This window comes from Acanthaster planci, linkage group LG20 (assembly GCF_054643075.1).
Source record: "Acanthaster planci isolate LZ-2023a linkage group LG20, COTS_SCS, whole genome shotgun sequence".
Lineage (NCBI taxonomy): Eukaryota > Metazoa > Echinodermata > Asteroidea > Valvatida > Acanthasteridae > Acanthaster > Acanthaster planci.
In genome coordinates this window covers 9,465,436-9,478,045 of record NC_141796.1, presented here as the reverse complement: position 1 = coordinate 9,478,045, position 12,610 = coordinate 9,465,436, and the positions used below count along the sequence as shown (strand labels likewise).

At 41.6% G+C, this 12,610-nt stretch overlaps 1 protein-coding gene across 2 annotated transcripts in view; it reads left to right on the top strand.

Moving 5' to 3' along the window:
• Positions 1 to 12,610, top strand: part of LOC110975084 (tetraspanin-1-like) — a 33,359-nt gene that overhangs the window by 12,128 nt on the left and 8,621 nt on the right. For both annotated transcript variants that reach the window (XM_022227215.2, XM_087130260.1), the window contains one exon: positions 3,482 to 3,613. The gene's annotated coding sequence lies outside the window, so the exon portion shown is untranslated. The remainder of the gene's footprint in view (positions 1 to 3,481; positions 3,614 to 12,610) is intronic.

Genomic DNA, 12,610 nt, shown 5'->3' with positions numbered 1-12,610 from the left:
TTTGAAAATGTTTAATCAACTACTGTACATAACCTGTGAGCAATAATATGCAATATGAACATATTGAGGAATTACTTTGCTGCTGCCGTACTGTGAAAGTGCATGCCGTGCGTCCAGGTCTGCAGAGTCGCCAGGTCCCTAAGTTTGCCAATTATTTGTGACAACCAACCAGACTCCACACTAGGTGGCAAAATTAGACTGGCACCCAGCAACCTTCTGCCCCGTAGGCCGAGCTCAAACAGTGTAAATTTGTCGTGCGTACTCAGCGTGCTCCGCATCAAAGACGCAAACTGAACGCGCCTATGTGGTGAATGTGTATTAAAGGACCGTCCATTTCATTTCAACATGCGCCCTCTTTTGTTCCTGCTCGGAGCGGATACAGTTGCAGACATTATATTACTGTACATGTCATCAACTAGTACATGGAAATGGCTCCTTTCATCAGCATTAACCTTTCCCTATGTGCTTGCCACATTTTCTGTTTGAGATTGTTTGCGATTTTAGGATTAAGAAGCTTTTCAGATGTTCTCTTAGTTATATGCACACCTTCTGAAAGGATCCCTTTGTTTTCCTCCAGTGGGTTTTAATTATTAATAGAAGAATTAAATGAATTCTGGATACATCGATCAATAATTGAGTTCAACTGATATCTTTGGGCCTATCCTAAGGATTAAAGCTCTGTTGGAATCACTTGGCTGGCAATACTACACATGTCTGTCTGTGGGCAACGGCTGAATGCATCCACAGGCTTGTGGCTTACCAATGGGCGTACATGCGTGTATTTTCAGCTGTACGGTAGAGTCCAAGTCCGTGAGTTCTCTATTTCTGTTTTGAGTTTTTAAAGCTTCCCGTTTTGGAAACCGTCCAAAAATGAACATATTTACCGGTTACCCATCCCTGCACTGAATCAATTTCAAAAAAGTCAACAACTACTAAAACCAAAATTTCATTGGAAATGTCAAACAGGCGTTTTCATGTTCTCAGAGCTGAAGTGTTTGAACCTCTCGCCCTGAAATTGCACGCTCATGCCCTGAGCAGATGCCATATCATTCTCTAAATTAAGGCCGGATCATCACATCGTATCATACCGGTACCTCGTCAGAACGATGTTATTATATCGTCGGGAGCGGGTGATCGATGGGTGCCGGTACGATTCAAGAAACTGCAGGATGCACCAGCGTCCGTTAGTGATGTTTGCCTCTGCTCTGCCGGTGACTAATGGGCCCGAGCCAGGCCTCGAAGTTGTCTTCCAGCTGGATATGGGGGGGAGGGGATAATTTTGCGACGCATGGCTGGAGATCAGTTTCATCATGATGTGCATGTAAATGCACCTGTACTTATTGGTGTGAACATCTGTAGTGAGGCACATTTTCGTGTTTATTTTCTGAGTCAGCAGCGCATGCATTTTCCATCAGCTTAAACCTCCACGGGATTATTTCAACATGCGCCCTCTTTTGTTCCTGCTCGGAGCGGATACAGTTGCAGACATTATATTACTGTACATGTCATCAACTAGTACATGGAAATGGCTCCTTTTTTCATCATTAACCTTTAGCCGTTGCGTTACAGGGTTTCGTCGCTAAAGACAGACTTGCCGTTGTTTGCCAACTGTCTTCTGTTCTAAAAATATCGTGACGTCACCAAAGCAGGTCGGCTCAGTGCATGCAGTTTGCAGTGAATACCATGGATATTAGGGATGGCACATTTACATGTTTAAACAAAAAAAGTTCCAAATGCGTTTACAGATGTTTCCCATATGTTTAAACAGAACCGCCCCTTTTAGAGGTTTGACATTTTAATTGATGCAATCTGGCATTCATGTTTATTGTAAACGATATGCATTACATACTTTTTTCCCTTTTGGCATCCATTTACTATTTGGAAAAAAAAGTGGATTCTAAAACAATAAACATTGCTTGTTTTAAATGCCACAACACCAATCTACATTTTTACATATGTTGGACCATGTGCATTGTGAAACTACTAAACGAGAACACGGAAGTAGGCGGCTGCCTTTGTAAAGTGTTGGCTAAACGTTCAAACGGTATGGGAAAGTTTTTGTAAACGTTTTTTAAATTAAATGTAAATGTTTCACAACTGTGGTTAACTTGAAACATTGCTTACACCGGTAACTTGAGACATTGCTTATAATACACGGACCGGAGTACTGGTACGTACATGTACATGTAAGGTGGCCCTGAATGTGTACAATGATGCTTGCATCAGCTGTCCTTGAAACTGAACTAGAACGTAACAATTCAAGTTAAAGGGGAATTAAATTGAAGGTAAAGAAACGTCTTGTCATTCCAAAACAGAATTGTGAGCAAAAGCCATTATTAGGGCCTGCGTTGATGTGTTTAACATACTGCTACATGTAGCCCAAATCCGATGAAGTGTCCTTGAAACGGAAACCGGCTTCCGAACAAATCAAGTGGGAGTCTTTCTACGCAAATTTCTTGGCCATTCCATCAAATTTTTGTGTCAATACCATTACCAGGGCAGCATTAAAAAAAAAAAAACTTGCACGGTTTTCTTGAGTTGTGGTGCAAATGTCGGTCCCAAGATATTGCCTCGGAAAAAAAATTGAAAAGAAAAATACACCAGACTGAGTCAGGCTTGGAAAATTAAATAATGGAGTCGTCGGGGGAGATTAAAGCCACGCCCCAGGCCCCTGGTTCAATTGTGACTCACTGGCCAGTCGTTAGAATTATCAAAGGAGAGCAGAGTCATGTTTGCTGTTGTCAGAATGCGAAGTAATTTGTCTCAGAGATATTGCAATTGATTATTTTTCCAAGAAGATATAGATATTTTTTTATCTGGATGCAATTCACGAAGCCAGAGGTTTGGGAAACTGTTAAAAAATATATATATCGATGATAAAAAAAAAACAAATGACACCGTTCAAGATTTGTCCAAGACTGTGACAAATTGAGTCCTCAGTTGACAGATCTTGCCTGGCAAAGACTGCTTTTGCTTGCTCTCCTTTGAGGTGAAAGGCTTTGAGAGGAATATCAACGCGTATGGAGCGAGACATTGGTGATGGTAGTCGATGCACTGCGATAAGGCATATTCTCCGAGACGGGGAGTCATACGCGTTAAATGAACTGGAGGGGAAAGGAGGGCAGGTGCTGAAGTGTTTCTTGGAAGTGTCTCTCCGCAGAGGGATTGCGCATTCCTTATCTGTCCCCGGAATTGGATTTATCTTGGGGTAAAAGTTCAAAGATTCAGGAGCATATTTTAGAGAGTTTTTTAGGTTGTTGGCGTACGGAACATGTTCAGTGTACTTGTACATGTTTTTGCTATCGGTGTGTCACAATTTCATGTTTGCTCTTTTCATGTTACATGGAAGTCTGGTTTATTTCCTGTCTGGTATTTTATTTTGCCTTGGATTGGTTCCATTTCCATCGCCAAGAAAGATGATTTTTGGAGGGGCTTCAAAAGCCATGTTATCAATGAACTCTGCGTCCGTTTTTCTCTGCAGAGAAGGGTGCACGTTACAAGTAAGCAGCAGAAGAGCGGGATCTGTGGAGTAGAGCTGCCACGGTCGGGCCGGCTCCCCGTAATCATCTCATTGAGCATCGCCGTCACGTATCCGGGGCCACAAAACGATCGGGTAAGTGGGCCGTGAATTATTCAAACCCCTCGCCCGGGCAGTCCCCATCCCGGTGACGGCCCGCGACAGTAAAGGGAGGAGGAGATATAGGGAGAAGGAAGTGAGAAAAAGTGCAGGAAAGGTGCGAAGTGCCAGATTGGCCGTCATCGCCACGCAGGGACTGTCGAACAATTTTTTTTTTCCCCTTTTCCATTATCGACTCGAAGGTGGCAGTGCGTGACAGCTGGGGTGTAGTCCTGGTGACACTTTGCTTGTGCATGTACAGATACCTGTATGCGGTACGGTAGCTATAGTTTGTAGTCTTCAGCCAAGCAGATCATCAGGTATGACACATCAAGTGCGCTGAACGGCTGTGACAACAGCGAGCTTGTGTACATGTAGGCATGCAGGCACGTGTACTTGTAGTGCTAGGCTATTAATACGAACAACCTTTGAAGATGACATTTAACAGTTCAGAACAGGGCAGTATTTTAGTTTCATGCACATGTGGGTGATTGTATAAATTAGAGGTCCAGCTTGGGGACATTTTGGTGTTCTGTTACGGGTGAAACCATTCAGCTTTTCTGGATGGAACTAACATTAGTACTGTTCACATTCTGTAGATCAAACAGGATTACATTGTTTATGACGCGTACAATAGACTTTTTAATCTGCAAAATGTTTGATAATGTGGTTACAATTTTACATGAAGAAAAGTTGAATGGCTTCACGTGTAACAGGACACCCAAATGTCCCCATGTTGGACCCCTAAGTTATAGAATCACACATGTACAGTGTACGTTGATGAAAAAAGATTTACATAATGTTAAAACACTTTCATTCCAGTTTAAATGAAATTCCTTTTATCTAGTGAAAAAATGTTTTGTGCAAACGTGTTTATTCAAGCATTGTTCACATTATTGCTCTCCAAAATAAAATCATTAGGGGCTTTGAGATACTCAGTGTGGAAAGCATTTTTCAAATATTATTTTTATTAAAATCAAACACTGATTGTAGTCTTCCTACTATTTGTAACAAATGTCTGCTCCTTGTATTTCATTCATTCAGGAGCCAACTTCTGTGTATATTTCGAAAACGGTTGTCACAACTCCAAAAGAACTTCATAGTCTCAAGTTAAGCACTTTTGAAAGAAATACTGGCTTTCTTTGAGCATTCATTATTTTGGGCCCCTTCTTGAAATTTTGAAATTGGTCTTTGTTTCATTTCACTCGATTACGGTTGGATTGCCTGCAGTTGAACTTCTATTTGGCCTCTTAAAATGTCGTAGACCTCATAGCTCGCTGTAAATTGGAAGGAGGACTGGGTCACGGTTAGGGAAACAGATGATTTCAAATTTGAAGGAAATCACCCCCTCCCCTCCCCCAACGATTTGAGCCTTCATGACGTACCCTAAATGGGATCTTCTCATAGGGCCTGTTCCATGCGGATCCAGATCGGGATCGGTGATCCGACGTTGGCTCACTGACACCAGTAAACCAGCTTTTGGATCACTGATCCGGATCCAGATCCTTGTGAGATGATCAGGCCCGTAGTGTTAGAGAGTTTTCTTCCAAAACATAGACAAAATAATATCGCACAAAGCGTAGTCAACAAGACATTTATTACCGTCATTTTATTTACAATTGTGGATACATGTACATGTATTCCTTGTCAAAAAATTAGATACCGGTACACCTCTTTTTTCTTTTCTGGAGTGTACCGTTTTTTTTTTTAATCCCAAGGAAGATTACAACAGACAAATTGCACGTATAATTGGCCCATTAGGCTTAGTTCAAAAGTCCTTCCCTGGATGAGCGTCAGGGAAGAAATTTGCCTGGACGGTGCCCACAGGTTTGGAGGGATTATCTCCTTTTCCTTCCCCACCCCCTTCAAAAGGTTAGGGGCTTGGGGGGAGGTTAACGAGGAGAATTGCTGCAGGACTGCCAGAAATGCAGACTGGAATTTTCATTCAACTAGGCCGGCGCTCTGGGCTCCCTGTTTGCCTAGTGATTGCCCCAATTACACGAGAGTTTAAAAAAAAAATTGTTTCTCTGATGAAGCATGGCGTTTTGATGAATTAGCAGGGCTGAGATTTGTCAGTTTTTTTCCTGATTTCAGGTTTTCTACATGTAGCAGGATTTTTCCCTGACGTCAGGATTTTTCAAAGAGTCTTTTTAAAATCTGGAAAAACCCAAGTTTACCATTACAGTATTTCAGCTTGTAATTTGTACGTATAAAACGCAAGAAATGGGTCTTTTACCGGTAGGTAGTGCCTAGAGGCAAACACAGATGTACACCATAGACCTAGCCCCTCAAAATCTCTGGTGATTATCTTGTGGATTTTTTAATTTCCTCCGATCCAGTCTCTGGCTTAACTGTGTCATTTGACATCTATTTTGGGGTTGTCTGACATACAAAGTCTCGGGTACATGTACGCGTACTGCGTTTTGGCTGGTCATGTCTGCTTTTGTAGTGCAAAAGCCGATGAAACCCCCCCAAAAAAAAAACCAGATAAAGGATTTATCAGTACGTAATGAATAAATAACACCTCCCCGGAATTATTGAGTCGGTTTGAGACGCGGGTTTTTACACTACTTTTTTCAAGGTATGGCAAGTTTTCTTCATTAATATATACTTGTATTTATTCAGTATGAAGTGTATTTCAGTATTAAGTTGATGTATGCACAGGTTGTGGTCCAAGTTGGAATTAAAAAAAGATGAAATGAAAGAAACTGAAGTGTTGTTGGTCTTGGGGGAAAGGAACAGAAATGCTTTTCCCATTGTTTAGATCATACATGTACTTAAATGTTTCTACCAAAATATGAATAAAATAAAGTAGTTCTCGGACTGTCTTCAAACACGACGTTTTGTCCTCTTAAAAATGTTAGACTTATTACTAGGCCTTACGTTTTGATTCTTTCAGGATCTTTCTCGGAAGCGAAATGTCTGTTACAACATTCACAGTTCAGATTTTCATGGACGCTAATAGTCAGTGTAAAGTACACTGTCATGAAAAAAAAACTACCGGGTGCTGAGATCCTCATGAAGTTTTCTAATGTGTATAAGCCACACAAAATACAGCAGCCCAGTTTGCCTCTCTGAACAGCTCCTACAAGATCCGTCATCGCCGGGCAATCTGCCAAATCGTCAGTGTTTGGAATTACATTTTAATTGTTTTACGGTCTGCTGGGCACATGCACACATTACTAGCCTTGGGGTCGTGCAGTGTGCAGGAACTTAAATGTATGAGAGAGCAAGAACTTGTGCATAAATTATTGCATTTGTTGTTTTTGGCTCCAAATTGGACATACATGTACCGGGCAATTCAGATTGGCATCAATTAATCATGTACTGTCTCTGTACCGGTGCAGATCCAGGGGGGGAGGGGATTGTTAGAGGGTCGAGAAAAAAGGAAGAAAACCCGGCTCTGAGACACCAAAAAAAAGGTTAAAAAATGGGGAAAATAATAAAAAACAAAAAGGTGCACCAATACCATTGTAAACAATTTGTGTCATGCAATTAGTGTTTCCACTTGTCCGCAAAAATGAGACATTAAAAAAAAATCTCCGTCCTGATCCCCCCCCTGAAAAATTCCTGGATCGCCCACGCTACATGTATATGATTTTGATGTACATGTGCGAAAATGTTCACGTACATCAATATTTTCCACTGAATGTGCACATCATATTTACAGATACATGTATGATTAGATGTGTAAATTACTGTAGATTAAGCATGGATTTAATGTGCATGTATTGTACCATGTGTACATGTACATGTATGTAGTGTATTCTGCAGTGCTCTATAGCCATGTGTGTTAAAATCATCCATTTGTCACCATTTAATGGCATTTTCCCTGGGTCAGCAATCTACAGGCAAGATTACTTTGGACAATTTGGCCACTACACAAGGAATATTTGTTGCCCCACGATTTTCCCTTCTTTTTTTTTTTCTCCTGACAAAATACTAAGAAATGTCGAAGCAATTTTGTGCTGTGCTAGGGAATTGTTTTTTTCTCATCAAAATCATCCCAAGTTTGGGTATTAAAGTTCCTGAAATGGCATCACATGATCTTCAGTGTCAAGATTTAATTTGAGAAGTCTGTGTTTTGTACAAGAGCTGTGAGTTGTCTAGGCATACATGGATATCCAGTTTCTCGTTAAAACTTTTCAAATATTTCAATGAGAGATTTTTTTCCCCCCTGAACGCATAGGCTCCAATTTGTCTGAACACGGCTTGTAATAATTCAGAAACACGCTTGAGTGTACACTCACCTGCATGTGCCTCCATTGGCTAGTCACGGATGAGCGATTTTCCGAGCTGGCGTAACAAGCTTTCCTCATTGATAGCCAAATGTCAGGTTAATTTATGGGTGAAGTGCATGTTTTTAGAAGCCCACACTTGCAAAAACAAATTACTTCTTCCGTTTCATGTGCATGAATTTGCCATTTAATTAACATTTGGTTATAAAATGTGGCCGATACTCCCGTACTGAGTGTATGCACGGCGAATGCACACCAATGCATGGTTGGCTGTTGTGGCAATGTACTTATACACAAGGTTGCATGTACAGTACATGTGTACCAGTACAGTTAATGTTTATAAAAAGTGCTGTTTATGTAACATCCATCCATATTAAATGTTCATTCACAGGTTTTGAATATGCAACAATTTTTTGAAGTTACATGTACCTTCAGGTTTTATTTTTAATTTCAAGAACCTTGAGGTTGATTAGGTTTGAAGGATTTTAAGGAAGGAACGGAACTACATGTAAGTTAGACCACATCCATGGAAATCAGTTTTGTAAATGTAGGAGTTCCCTAATACGGTCATGCATGTTCCCAAGAAACGAGAAAAGTATGTGCACATGTATGTGAGGCATTCCAACTATGAGTATTGTTCCCTCTTCCATGTTGTGCATGTGCACCTTTAAAAGCATCCTGTTTTGGTCCTTGCTGTCAGCAGTTTTCCCAAATGGCTGGCGGCCGAGATAAAGTTGACACTGGTGAGGGAAACTTGCCTCCCTGTCCCGAATGCTTAAAAGCAGTCAGTGACATTTTCAGCAAATTGGGGCGATGGGGGAGGGGGGGCGGTTGCCAGTCCGGCAGATTGCCCAAAAAAAAAAGAAGAGAAAAACATGCTGCGTTCCATTCCGGCATTGGTACGGGCACACACATGCATAGTGGGCGTGACCAATGTCGGTTGCCATCAAAAATTGGCAATTTGATACACATCGCGGAGTCAGGGCAAGGACAGGTGTGGGAGGGGGACCCGGGGTTGCTGTTGCCACGGCAATCCCGGAGCCATCCTGGAATCCTCATTAAGTGATATTTCATGGGCTCGCCCACCTCTTGAGAGGCCAAAGTGTGAGAGAGATACCTACAGACTTGGATATTAGCCAAGAACACATCATGTACCTCAGTGGTAAATCGCTTTAACACCAGTGCATGGAATCGAGCCGAAAAAGTGGTCAGAAAAAACATAATGGAACGATGAATTTTGATCTACAGTTGTTGGCCTTTGAACAGACAAGTGTCAAAGACAGGTATACAAACTCACACAGTTTATTAAAGCCCCCCAAAAAGTAGAAACAACACCATTGTATTTGTATGTACTTTGATTTCGGGGTATCTACCTTTACATTCCTTCAGACATTTTGTCTGGCGCCATCTACATTCGGTCAGACCGGTCAGACAAACATCTGAGTGGTTATATGGTAAACTGGACGATGTCTGACCATACTTTTCTTGTAATTTCATGCTCTGAACACTATGCATTGCTACATGTATACTTTAGACGGGATCTGTCTTTCACTTCAGGTTTCCATGAGCGTGTCAGTGTGCATCAAGCATTAGGCCTAGCCCCCAATTTTACAGCTTTTTCCCACATACATGTAGCAAAGGCATTGTAAGAAACACATGTACATACTCTACCAATTCATATTGATCTCAAAGCCATGGGCGCAGAAACTTAAGGAACTATGAGCGAAGCTAGCCCTTGTTTTGTAACTTTTGATCAATTGTAAGGATGATCCAAAGAACAAACATTGCTCAACTTTCCGTCTTTGGGTTGAAACAACAAAGAACAACTGTCCTTGAAGTTTTCATAATACTCTAAGATGTTTTCCCGTTGGTCCCAAACACAGTTCACAATTTTAAAAAAATGAAATGTTCATGATTAAGATTGTACTCTCAAAGACAGATTTCACCATTGCCTACCAACCTTAAACTGACCGTAACGTATGATAATTCACTTGACCTCAGGACCCCAGTGCCAACTTTAATGGATTCCTGTGACAGCAAATGTCTTGGTTAATGACTTGGGGCCTTCCTGTCTTCCAGGCCGGCCAGCCAAATTTCAATATCTGTTTCTCAGATTGACTTACACGTATTTTTCACTTAGCAAATTTCTTAGTAGCTCTTTTTTTCTCGCGCTTGAGGGTTACAGACAAAAGCTGCTACAGACAACGGCGGTAAATAACCCCACTTCCAAATAATCAGGATAATTATTCACAAATTTCTTAGAGTTCTAGATACACTTTGATTTCTTTTACTTTTTTTTGACTTTCTAAATATCTGTCTAGAGATTATTATCACCTTTAAAAACAGTCGTGAAGCCCAGCCATCTTCATTTTGAAATTAATGCCTACATTGTACACACCGTTGCAGATACAGAGCCAATAAAGGAAGGGTTCCATTTGGTCTGGTGTCCTCAGAACAAGCTGGCAGGCCTGTTGGTAGCTCCCATCCTTCTAATTTTTTTTTCAAACCTACTAGTCCATGCACCACAAAAAGCTCTGAGAGCAGAGAATTTGACAGTACGCCAATTGTAATTCGGTCCACACAGGCATCTTTGGTCCTACCTTGCCCAGAGCCTTTAGCTTGGTGCCCGGAAGAAGGATCCTTTAATGCAAGTGTTACTGTTAAACCCAAAACGGAGCACTCCACCTCCTGTGACTATTGACACTGTCTCATTAGGGACCCCTCTTGACCTCAAGAAGTGACCCCACAGCCCTCCAAAGGTCACACCAATTTGGAAGGGCCCATAAAGAAGGAATGTCTGAAAAGAATCAATTTTTTGTCCACCCAGGGCTCCTTGAATTGTGTAATCAATCATAAGACCGGTAGCCTGAATTTCTAGTGCAAATTGTTTGCAGTGTCCCATTTACAGTCCCGGTAAACTGTGCAGGAAAGTATCGCATACGAACTCCACCTGTGTAGTTTTGTTGGTAATTGATTTTCTTTACTCAAAGAATTACAAAATTACAGTACATGAAGTATCGATTAGGGCACTGCTTCATTTAGGAATTGCTGCATTTAATGACAGATTAAGGTACGCCAAGGACATGCTTGATAAGGAAATGAAAATAATGAAGTTTAAACTGGCTTTAATGTTTCATCTATGGCCACGAAAAATGACACTGAACACAGAAGGTACTAACCTTTGAACCCTGCAAAGCCACCCTTGGAACTCATCGGGATATTCCCTGCCAGCCCCCCCCCTTTTTTTTACAGCAGCGTAGTTTGAGGACATGCATGCACTCTTTGAATCTACATGAAATATTTTATTGGGATTGCTTAAGAGACAATGTGAAATGTGCGTGTAAATGCCCGTGTGATTTGTGCATGTATCTCTCCAAGTTGAGAGGCTGGCTTAGAGGAGCAGTTTCCATTTCTCCGGAGAGAAACTCAGCAGCGGGCAACAGTTTTTCACAATTTGAGAACAATCCTGACATCATCTTACAATTTTTTCTTACCATCTGAAGTGCGGATAGCTTCATAACTGGCTGGGTTACTATAATTACTCTTAACCATTGTAACACGTTCTTTCAATATTTCAAAATATATCCCCCCCCCCAAAAAAGAAATCCCAACAACTGAATGTTTTCCCCTTTAAATTTAGATAGGGACCATAAATTTTGGATTCACAAAGTGCTTTCCCAGTTCTAGGTAGCCAGTGGAAGCTGTTACTGCATGAACTCTAACCTTTGCGGTTATAAACCATGTTTACTTCCCCCAGAATGCTCCCTGATGGGACATATATCAGGCGTCTAATTGACGGTAAATTGGTGGTGAGCCAGGAAATAACATTTCTTTCCCTGTTTTTGTTTTGGAGAGGGGATGAGTCGCGTTCACAGCTTCCACATTTCATTGGGGAAACAAGTAATTTCTTTCTACTCATACTGTGGTACAGGTGCCGATTAGTTATCTACCATTCATTTCCATAACCCTATTCCCCTAGAGACCATTGAAATCATGCATACCTGCCTGTTGGATTCAGAATGGTTAGGGTCAAGGCCTGAGAAACTCAATTTTGTTTCAATTTGCTCCCAATTTTTGTGCTAGCTCTGGTGTCCTTTTCATCATAGACTTTTTGAGATGATTAAGACAATGGGGAAAATGCAGACCGTACTTACGTAGATAGATCTGTGGAAATGGCTGCTTCAGATCACGAGTTTCCGCGCATTTAGAGGTTAATTTAGCTGAAAATTAGGAGAATATTTTGTATCTCTCACCGGCTATAGAGGGTTTGAGTGGCTGCCATCTTGTAGACCAGTGCTTTTGTTCCACCGGATGTTCACACAAGGTTTCCTTGTGAAACAAAGAGAACTGCCCTGCAAGATGGCCACCACGCAAAGCCTCTGTACCCTGGTTACAACACTTTGCCAGGCTGACGGACGATCATTTTTGAGGAGACCGACGACGCAGCCTGGCTTCAGTTTATTCGGGCAGTAATGCTGCTATAATGGACCCCAGATGCGATGGGGAGTTGCCATTACTCCTCGATGATACTTGAATTTTGAAACCTTGAGGGGTTCTCTTGCCGTAGGGGACTGGCTCGAGAGGGAAAAGTGGGAGGGGGGGGATGTCAAACTGAGGAGAACAAAATGCAAGCTGGATCATCTTAGGTCGAGTGTGAATGCGGGTGCGTAGTAGCCACAGGATTTGTGTAGGAAGGTGTCATACAGAGGTGTGTGATTGGAAGATTGAAAAGGAGAGAGCCGGGCAAAATTGATTT